Genomic DNA, 11,382 nt, shown 5'->3' on the forward strand with positions numbered 1-11,382 from the left:
AAAATGTACACCAGTAACATATTTGCTTCCTGCTGAAGTACTCAAGAAAATTGGCACACATTTTCTGAAATATCCAAAAACTGATACAGAAACTTTCCTTCTATATAGGATATTCTAAATTTATTTTTATATGGATTTATATTTATATATAAAATAGTTTCTTACAAAAAAACCCAAACAAAAAATTAAAATCAACTTCAAACAAACAGCAATAACAAAAATCAAACAGGAGCATAATCGGGGTTGAGGCGTAGGGTAGGCCCCTGGCGCTGCCTTGAGTGTGCAGCACTGGGTGCGAGCACGGAGGGAGGGGTGGGGGCTGAGATGCTCAGTCACCCTTCTGCTTGGGCACCTATACAGTGCCATTGGCCCGAGCAGTGGGGCTGCCTGGGGACGAGGCATGTTGCATCTGGGAGGTGCCTGGAGGGGTGTGTGGGGGGCGCAGGTAGGTGCTGAACAGCTTCCCATAGAGTGGGTCATGGAGGGAGAAGTTTTTTTTTTTTTTTTTTTTTTTTTAAACTTTTATTTAATGAATATAAATTTCCAAAGTACAGCTTATGGATTACAATGGCTTGCCCCCCATAACGTCCCTCCCACCCGCAACCCTCCCCTTTCCCACTTCCTTTCCCCTTCCATTCACATCAAGATTCATTTTCGATTCTCTTTATATACAGAAGATCAGTTTAGCATACATTAAGCAAAGATTTCAACAGTTTGCTCCCACACAGAAACATAAAGTGAAAAATACTATTTGAGTACTAGTTATAGCATTAAATCTCAATGTACAGCACACTAAGGACAAAGATCCTACATGAGGAGTAAGTACACAGTGACTCCTGTTGTTGACTTTACAAATTCACACTCCTATTTATGGCATCAGTAATCACCCTAGGCTCTTGTCATGAGTTTCCAAGGCTATGGAAGCCCCCTGAGTTCACTGACTCTGATCATATTTAGACAAGGCCATGGTCAAAGTGGAAGTTCTCTCCTCCCTTCAGAGAAAGGTACCTCCTTCTTTGATGACCCGTTCTTTCCACTGGGATCTCACTTGTGGAGATCTTTCATTTTTTTTTCCCCAGAGTGTCTTGGCTTTCCATGCCTGAAATACTCTCATGGGCTTTTCAGCTGGATCCGCATGCCTTAAGGGCTGATTCTGAGGCCAGAGTGCTGTTTAGGACATCCGCCATTCTATGGGTCTGCTGTGTATCTCACTTCCCATGTTGGATCATTCTCTCCCTTTTTGATTCTATCAGCTAGTATTTGCAGACACTATTCTTGTTTATGTGATCCCTTTGGTTCTTAGTCCTATCAATATGATCAATTGTGCACAGAAATTGATCACTGGGACTAGTGAGATGGCATTGGTACATGCCACCTTGATGGGATTGAATTGGAATCCCCTGGTATGTTTCTAACTCTACCGTTTGAGGTAAGTCAGCTTGAGCATGTCCCGAATTGCACATCTCTTCTAATGAAGAACTGGATTAAGGATTCCTCTGGGTTGCCTTTAGAAATCTTTTTTTTTTAATAATAGGTAAAATCCAACAATTTTATGTAGTACAAGCAAGTGGTATTTATCCCACGTAAGCAAGGCTGTCAGCATTTAAAAAAAATCAATAAATTGGACATACTACACAAACTGCAAAAATGTTAAATGATTACATCAACTTTTGTGGAAGATATTTGGCATAAAAAAACTGAGCAAACAAGGAACAGAAGAGAAATTCCTCATCTAGATAAAGAATATCTACCAAAACCAGCTTTAATAGTGAAATTGGACAGTTTTCCCTTAAGTTGGGGAAAGGGGGAAGTGTCTTTTTCTCACCACTACTTTTCAATATTATGGTGGAATTACTAGACAGTGCAGTAACACAAAGAAAGGATACAAAATGCATACATATTGCGAAGGAAGACATAAAACTGCTAGCAAATGTCATTATTGCATGTATAGAAAATTCAAAAGTACATCATAAGTACCCCTGGAACAATGTTAGTGTAGCAAAGTGGCGAATTACATGTACAATTTAATTGTTGTTCCATGTATGGGTAAGAGCTAGGATTTGAAATTTAAAAACAAAATTAAGCATCATTTAAAATTGCATCAGGTTAAAAAGCAAATCCCAATCGGTGTCTTTTAACTGGACAGTTCAGGCCATTAACGTTCAATGTGACTAATGAAAAGTGGTAACTTTGCCCTGCCATTTGCCAAAGATATGTTCTAATATATGCTTTGAATTCCCTGTGATCTTTTGCTGTGAGGTTTCCTTCCTTTATCTTCTTTCATACTGATGACCGTGTTTCTGTGTGTAACACATCTTTAAGCATCTGTTTCAGGGCTGGACGAGTGGCAACAAATTCTTTCAATTTCTGTTTGCTATGAAAAGTCTTTATTTCACCTTCATTCACAAATGAGAGCTTTGCAGGATATAATATTCTGGGCTGGCAGTTGTTCTCTCTTAGTACCTGAGCTATATCTCGCCATTCCCTTCTAGCTTGTAGAGTTTCTGATGAGAAGTCAGCAGTGAATCTGATTGGCGATCCTCTGAGAGTAATCTGACGTTTCTCTCTTGCACATTTTAGGATCTTTTCTTTATGTTTCACTGTGGAGAGTTTAATTACCATGTGTCGTGGTGAGGATCTCTTTTGGTCGTGTTTATTAGGGGTTCTGTGAGCTTCCTGTACTAGGATTTCTCTGTCCTTCTCCAAACCTGGGAAATTTTCTGCTAATATCTCACTAAAAAGGCCTTCTAATCCTTTCTCCCTCTCCATGCTTTCAGGAACTCCTAGAACCCGAATGTTGGTTTTTTTAATAGTATCCTGAAGATTCCTGACAATATGTTTTAGATTTCTAATTTCCTCTTCTTTTCTTTGATCTGACTGTATCCTTTCCTGTTCTCTCTCTTCTAAGTCCGATATTCTCTCTTCTGCTTCACACATTCTGTTTGTAAGGCTCTCTATTGTGTTTTTCATTTGATCTATTGAATTCTTCACTTCAGTCACTATCCCAGTTTCCTGTTGTACTAATTGTTTCGTTTCATTTTGATTCCTCCTTAATATTTCATTTTCACGAGAGAGATTTTCTATCTTGTCCATTAAGGCTTTATGTAGTTCAAGAATTTGTTTTTGAGAACTTCTTAATGTTCTTATCAATTTTTTGAGATCTGCTTCTTGCATTTCTTCTATGTCATCATTTTCATAATCTTGAATTGGGGTGTCTTTTTCATTTGAGGGCGTCATGGTGACTTCCTTGTTTTTATTACCTCGGTTTTTGCGTTTGTTATTTGGCATATTGGAGATGTTTGGTTTCTTCACTGTGGTGCTTTTTCTTGTTATCCTATGACTCTAGATTAAGTGGGCTATCTGTTTTTGATGGAGCCTTAGGGCTTGAGATGGGTGTGGCCTGAGAGCTCTGTTTGGTGTGCCAAAGGTGACACTCCCAGGTTAGGCGTGGTAAATCTCTCTCTCTCTCTCTTTCTTTTTTTGATTCAAAAGGGAAGTAATTCCGCACAGCTGAATGAAGTTGGAGGTAGTTAGCAGGCAAATGATATACCCACAGGAGCCAGAGATCGGAAGCTCTTTCCCAAGGACCACACAGGGAATCTGTTTGGCCCTCAGAGTGGGTTCAAATTCTCCTTCAGACTCCCACTGGGTTGCCAAAGTTACAGAATTGTAGCGTCTCTGGAGAGTACTCAGGTGAATTCCCTGAGTTCTCTCCCCCACCGTCTCTTTTTTCACAGTCTCAGTTCAGTAGCACCACAAATTTACTAGGTCCTAATCTCCTGTTAATTCGCCCCGCCCAGAGTCAGGTTTTTCTGCTAGGCTCAGGGCCGGTGCAGACCTGAGGTCGCTCTGCTTATGACGTATGTCCAAGATGGCGCCTGCTCTTTGTCTTGCTCGCCCTTGAGAGGTGAGCGGAGAGAGAGAAACCCGTGTCCGTACCAGTCACCTTTTTTTTTTCTCTCTCTCTCTCTCTTCCAGTTAGCCTGGTGAACTTTCCCCCCCCGGGGGTCGTTCCCTCTAGTCTCCTCTCTCCACTTGCCTGCCGGTGTCTCAGGCTATTGAGGTTCGGCTCACCTTGCGTTCCAGCGCTGGTGTGTTGAGTCTGCCGCTGGTGTCCCGAACTGTGGGCTCCCACGCTCTCCACACAGGTCCGCTGTGAATCACGCGTTCTGGAAGAGTTTCTTCTGCTGTTTCCTCCCCTACTCTTCCTTGAACCTGCAGTATCTCCACTTTTATTAAACTATCTCTCCCCGGACTATCAGTGTGCTCCCTTCCTATTCCGCCATCTTGCCTCCCACCTTGGAGGGAGAAGTTTTAGAATTGACAGAGGGAGAGGCCTTGGCTGGGTCCTGCCTGGCACAGCTCAGCATGCTAAGTCGTGGCAGCAAGGTGGGGTGAACCCAGCAGCAGGTGCAGGATGGTGCTAAATCCGTCTTTGTACAGTACGTGGCCAGACCCCTCTGCCTGCTCCTCAGTGAAGTGCTCAAAGGTCAGGCGGGTCAGCTCCTCCAGGCTCCTGCCCCCATCTAGAGCTGCTAGTGAAGAGTGCCACATCGTGGAACTCCACCAAACCCTGGGCATCCTGCTGGAAGTAGCTAAAGGCACCAGCCACCGTCTGAGGATCAGAGAGCCACAGCTGCCTGGCAAACTCTTCCTGGCTGATCATTCGACTCCGGCCTGGCTCTGCCCCAGCGTCCACACAGCCTGGGGACAACCCAGCCTTCTGAAGCACCTTTCCCAGTTCCCAGAGCTGCGGCTCCAACACCACCTTCAGCAGGCCCACCACAATCACAGGCAAGCTCCCTACAAACTCACACTCTGTGGCAGGAATGCCCAGGGCCTGTGTCATGACCCTCTGGACATTGTTAGCATAGAGGGTGGGGTCCCTGCTCTCCTCCGGGCTGGGGTGATACACAGGGAGGAACTCCACATCCGCGATGCTGCAGGGCTGAGAGGCTGTGAGCCAGAGGACTTTGAGTACGCCAGGGCCAGCTGGTGGTGTCCAGACCGTTGGGGTAGCGGATGAGGACAGGCTGCACGGGCACCCCAGGGTTGAAAGCTCCTGGCTTGAACGAACTTAAGCAAAGCCTTCTTGTTGGAACAGGTGCCCTCAGGAAAGAAGAGCTCCTGGGGCCACTTGCCTCAGGAGGTGGCACGCCTTCGGACCTCCTCCACCACTCTGCGCCGGGAAGCTGGGTCATGCGGGGAGATGAGGATGGCTCCAATGGCAGGCACAGAGAGGTTCTCATCTCAGGACACGACCTTGAGCAGGTCACAGGGCAGTAGGAAAATGGGGTCAAACAAAGTGGAATGGGGGCAGCCACAAGGACTGGGGCTTGAAGGGGAGAGGCCCGCTGGCCCCGAACACGAATCCAGAGGAAGCCCAGCAGGAAGCAGAGGCGGCTCAGGCCCAGCACCCCGTTGTGGCACAGGACCTTCCTCCATCCTGTGATTGGCTCCTGAAGCTGCTCCTCAGTGAGACTGGCTACAGAGGAAAAAGAGGACGATAAAGGCCAGAAGCACTCGGATAGGGGCCAGCAGTGCCCCCCAGGAGGTAGAACTTAGCCCTCTGGAGGCGGGAGAGATGTTGGGGGGCTCCAGGGGCCCTGGGGTGGCATCGATGGGGGCCCAGTCCCCCGGGCTTCCCTGGCTCATGGCGGGAGCAGGTAGGCGGGAGGGCGTCCCAGCCCCGGCCGCGGCCCCGCTCTGCAGCAGCCGATATTCTAAATTTAATCTCCTACACTTTTCATAATTTAGAGAAACATTCCCTTTGACAAAAAAGTAGTTAAAATGCAGCTTCAGACGTGGACAACCAGTATCTGGTGAGCTTAACTCTAGGAGAAAGCGTGCTAAAAGTGCTCAGAGGGGTCCTGGTCTCACGTCACAGATGACTTCCAGTGTACTGTGCTGCAACACATTATTGCATACAGATGCTGTATTTGCAGCAAGAAGTGGTCACCTTTCGGGGACATCTAAGTAAAAAGGGGCCTATGCTGCTGGTGGCTGGAATCACTGCCTGAGGAGCAAGCAGTCATGCAAATGGACCCTGGGCCAGCTGTGCTTATGCCCTGGGATGTGTATCCACTGTGCAATACCTTTCTAATCATTTCAGTGAAGGCAATTTTTCTAGCCTGTTGCATAGCTATCAGTCTCATTTTTACTCAAGTCAACATGATCCATGTTAAACTTTGATAGAAAAGAAAGAACTTGGAGTGAAAAAAATGAACTCGGTTGAAGAATTATTATTGGAATTATCATTTTTTCAAGATCTTTCAGGATCTTATCAGCCATACACTTAAGTACAGAGAATCCGTTAAAGTCAAGTACATGATATAAAAGATATGTACTTATTAAGTGTTTAATGTGACTCCCTAGTAAGTAAAAATAATACATAATTACATGATATTCTATTGCATCTAGCACTGTTTTAAAAACAAATACTTTATGGAGATTGTTGATTATCTAAGTATCTTCATAAAATAAATATGATTAACTCCATTTTGTTACTGAGAAAAAGTAAAATTAATTGAAACAAGTTTAAAACTAATCTATGTGATAAAGTAAACTCAAATACTACAAAGTCTAGATATTTAGCTTTCTTCAATGGCAGCAGATCTTGTAAATCAGGTAATTATCAAAGACAATGTACAAGAATCACACACACTAAATTAAAATGTGTTTAGTGCACATTTCAACACAACAGATGCAATTCATTGTGTAGCTACAAGCTTTCTGGAAATGTAGCTCTTTTAGGAATTTTTTTTCATATCTTCAACAAATTTTTCTTTTAATTAAAAAAATGTTATCTACAATGTAGTACACAATTGCTTTTGATGATAACCTGTTCCTTTTAAGATTCTAGAGAAGTTAGGTCATTTCAGAAACTCCAATTGGCATTTGAAAGCTAGAAAGTGATTGTCTCACATGCCAGGAAGCATTAAGTGGGGCAATCTCAAGACATCACACAGTCAGGGCTGCTGCAGCACCTGTTGGCATTGCTCTTGGTCCTAAGCCTTCTATCAACTTTGTCCTCAGTCTGCTTGCAGGAGGGCTATCGCAGGAACAGTAACAAAGGCTTTCTTCCTCTTTCCAGCTAAAAGAAAGAAGCTGTCCATCCCCAAGGTGGAAAAATAACTTTTGCCTTTATCTGATTGGTCCAGCTTGATCCCACACCCACCACAGCTGGCCAGCAACAATTATCAGTGGATTAGCAAGTGCCCATTGGCTTCTCAGGGCATCCTTCCAGCTGATTCGGCTCCCCCTGGGTCACACAGGCTTTCAGGGGAAGAGTAGATGCCTGGACAGGACTGGAATCCTGCTGGGAGGAAGGAAGAGAGGAGCAGGGATATCCATTAAAGATGGATGCTCTTTTAGGACACAAAGAAAACACAACACAAAAGAAAAACACAACAAAACAAAAGAAACAAACAAAATTGTCCAGAAAAGGGTTTTTAGTAACCCTAATTTTTTGGTATGGTTATAATAGTCACCAATTACATATTTTGGGATATTTAATTACTTTCAAAATTCCTTTGTTTTCATTTCCGCTAATTATATTATCAGTTACTTCTATTTTTAATGATCCTTTCTAAAGAGAGTTTTGAACCTCTTATTGGGTCTTCTGCCTCATCAGAGAGCCCCCATGGCACTCTGTCCATTACTCTACATCCAGCATGGTATAAAGCATTTGACTGACTGCTAAATTCCAGCCAATTGGCTGCCTTATTCTTGGCCTTTTGGCTAAGAGCAAACACAGCATCAGCTTAGTCAGTCTGATATCTTCTATCCAGGGAGTCTTCCCTGTCCTGGCAGGAGGACAAAACCTACAGGCTAATTACTAAGCATGTGGTTTTTAATTAATAATGCCTATGATTAACATGGAACAATTTTTATCTAATACAGAGTATTATGTAGATTGAAAACAGAAACATCTCAAAATGCACTGGATTTTATGGAATAGGAAAAGGAATCATATTTTCAATGGCTCACATACACAGAAACATACATACACACACACGCGCACACACATACACACACACACAAACCAAAGTCACTAAATTAAAGTTCCTGGGTGCAGTGAGTAAATTCTGAAAGACACCAGTAGGAACTAAGACAAATTTTATTCTGAAGCATTGTAATAGGCAATGATGTCTATTGGAAAATAAGGTATGGGGCTGGAGCCGTGGCTCACCTGGTTAATCCTCTACCTGCGGTGCCAGCAGCCCATGTGGGTGCCAGGTTCTAGTCCCAGTTGCTCTTCTTCCAGTCCAGCTCTCTGCTGTGGCCCGGGGAAGGCAGTGGAAGATGGCCCAAGTGCTTGGGCCCCTGCACCCACATGGGAGACCAGGAAGAAGCACCTGGCTCCTGGCTTTGTATCAGCATAGCGCCGACCATACTAGCCATTTGGGGAGTGAACCAATGGAAGGAAGCCCTTTCTCTCTGTCTCTCTTTCACTGTCTAACTCTATCTGTCAAATAAAAAAATTTTAAAAAGGCGAGGGGGGAAGCCCTTTGAAAAAAAAAGTAAAATAAGGTAAATGAGTAAACTGCCAGCTTCTGACAATGGCCTTTTAGAGTAACTGTAGTGTTAGAATACTAAATATGTGTTATGGATGTGTGTTGCTCAGTTAGTTATCTGCTATTGACCTAATGTGCTTTAATTGGCTCAGAGAACAAAGCCCAGGTATGTTTTTGATGACTCAAATGAAATTTCCATTAAAATTAAGAATTTGCTGCAGTGAGTTAAGTAGTTTATATTCACTACCTGGTTTGCCTATTTTGTTATTAATCTTTAAAAAGTTGATTAAGGAGTAGAGTCCAGTCTTGCAATTCAATTAAAAAATAAAAATGAGTAAGGCAGAAATTGTAGTGTCATATGAATTATAGCATATATTTTGCAACATGATAATGTAAAGAATGTTGTTGTAAAACTCTAAACGCTGTAAAATAAAATCATTTAATGATTCTCTAAGTTATCCACAGGTGGTGTTTTCAAATGTCCAGGCCATTTCCTAGATATTGTTCTACTTCTCTTTTCCAATGTCTTTTAAATTATATTCAGTAACTGGGTTGCAGAAATGCATAAGAAAAAAGTTTAAGTGTTTCACCATTCCGTAATTTGTGTTTTTACTCTAAAGGCATCCACAATTCCTTGAGTTAAACTACAATGGCCCACATGGCCTACAAGAATCCTCCATTAAGAACAGAGTTAGTGAAAATAATTGAAATCCAAAAATAAGCCCCAACTTGGTAGAGGTTGAAAACTACCTGAAGTTTCAAATCTTTTATCAGACTTGAAGAAATATTAATAATATTAACACTAACAGTAATTTTTACAGCACCTATTTGCTAGACACAAATCATTTCTTTTATTCCTCATATAATAGCTAGATTGAGCATTGTTATACCCCCCTTTATAATTTAGCAAAAAGGACCAGAGAGGCTATGCTGATTACATGTAACTTCCACTCATCTTTTGTATTAAACAAGCTCTGGTACTCTTTCTTAACTAAGGAATGGCACAATCAAAGAGCAGTTATGTGATGGGCAAGAATGTCCAAAGAATTAGAGATGAGTGCAACCCTCCACCGTTCAATAACGAAGAAACTGAGACAGGCTGAGGAAAGCAATTTGCCAGCAGCTGGGTTTCGGCTCACATTACCTCATGCGACTCAAGAACCTGAGCTGCAGAGGCAGACCTTGCATGAGTTTTCCTGCCAATGGGGATGTTCTCTAGTGTGGTGCTACTTTATTTAGGGAGAGCAAGATTTCTTCCTGGTACTTAATGAGAATGAGGACTTGAACAGAAAATTAAATATTCAAGTAGAAAATAATAGAGATTATGAAGAAAATTATGATATTGATGATTTAAAAACTATCACAATTCTGGGAAAAATACTTACATAATCTTGAGGTATGGAATGACTTTTTAAACATGACCTTAAAAAGTGACCCACAAAGAAACAAAGAAATAACTTTGATTACATAAGAATTGGAAGACAGAGAGGGAGAGATTAAGAATACAAAAAAGTAAAATTAAAAATATTAGCATAGGAAAATGTTAAGCAACAGGTATGGCAGACAAATGATTAATATCCTTAATATAGAAAGAGTTCTGGAAAAATACAAGAAAAAATACCCATCCCTCTCCAACACATATGCATCACACAAAGAGCTGACACAAATAGGAAAAACTAAATAATCAAGAAATATAATTTTAAATACTCATTTTCACTAATAATAATAAAACAAATGCAATGTCTAATGAGAATGATACTTTTTTATCACTACCAATTGTGTAACAAATAAATAAATAATTTTGCCATTCACCCATTTTCACTTGTAGATAGAATTAAGCTCTATTTTTACAAAATACTTGAAGCTTCAGCAGGCATCATACTAAGTTAGAAATCTTATATTAAAGCAATTTGAGAATACAACATATGTATTAATATAAACACAGTACTCACATCTGAAACTATCCCTGTTAAACCTCTCTAAAGTGGTATCTGTCAGCTATTTCAACCTTTTAAAAAACTGTATTGATCTCTTTTACAAATGCCCAAAATAGAAATCTCTCTAAAATTTGTGGTAAATTTAGACCAGGAAAAGTAGAAATGGGATGAAAACTTCAGATTTCAGGTAACACATAGTAGTATCTATTAATATCTTTCAAAAAACCTCTAAATTTGAAGTATGAACTAAGTGTTCTGTTCATTTGTGGTTTTGACTAAATATTGATTTTTTCTCTTAAATCTGAAATTTTACATTTATATTTAACTCACCTTTATTTAAAAACTGAGTCTACTCAAAACCAAGTGTAAACATTTCATGTTCCTTTTAATTCATGAAGACCTCATAGGGAAAAGTGTATGGGCTTTCCCATAGAAAGACAGAGGGTTAAACTCTCTCCACTGACAAGCTTTGTGATACTGCACTTGAAATTACAGTACCTTTCTTGCATTGATTTTAAAAAGCTTTCAGAGTGCCTGGTACATGATAGGCACTCACTGAATAGTAGTTATCATCAAAGGAGCTGGTGAAAGATGAGCATTATTATTTATATGACTGTGGTGAACTGTGTGTCCCAAAGAGATATGATCAACTTCTAAACCCTGATGCCTATGAATATAAATTTATTTGGAAATAGGGTCTTTGTAGGTATAACCAAATTAAAATGTGGTTATACTGGATAAGAGTGGGCCCTAAATCCAATGACTGGTTCCATAGAAGAAGTAGAAAGATTACTGAGAGAGATAGAGACAAACAGAGAAGGTCATATGATGACAGAGACAGAAATCAGAGTGATGTAAACAATGTAAGGCTAACCAATGTCAAGAATTTTTGGAACTGACTAAATGTAAGGAGTAACCGAGAAAGGATT

General features: G+C 41.2%; 1 pseudogene; it reads right to left on the reverse strand.

Annotated features, from left to right (window-relative positions):
- Positions 1-328: 328 nt before the first annotated feature.
- LOC100350998 (lysophospholipid acyltransferase LPCAT4-like) lies at positions 329-5,655 on the reverse strand (annotated as a pseudogene).
- Between the last annotated feature and the right edge of the window lie 5,727 nt (positions 5,656-11,382).

The sequence above is a fragment of the Oryctolagus cuniculus genome, chromosome 9 (assembly GCF_051225735.1).
Source record: "Oryctolagus cuniculus isolate XC-2025 breed Fujian yellow rabbit chromosome 9, ASM5122573v1, whole genome shotgun sequence".
Lineage (NCBI taxonomy): Eukaryota > Metazoa > Chordata > Mammalia > Lagomorpha > Leporidae > Oryctolagus > Oryctolagus cuniculus.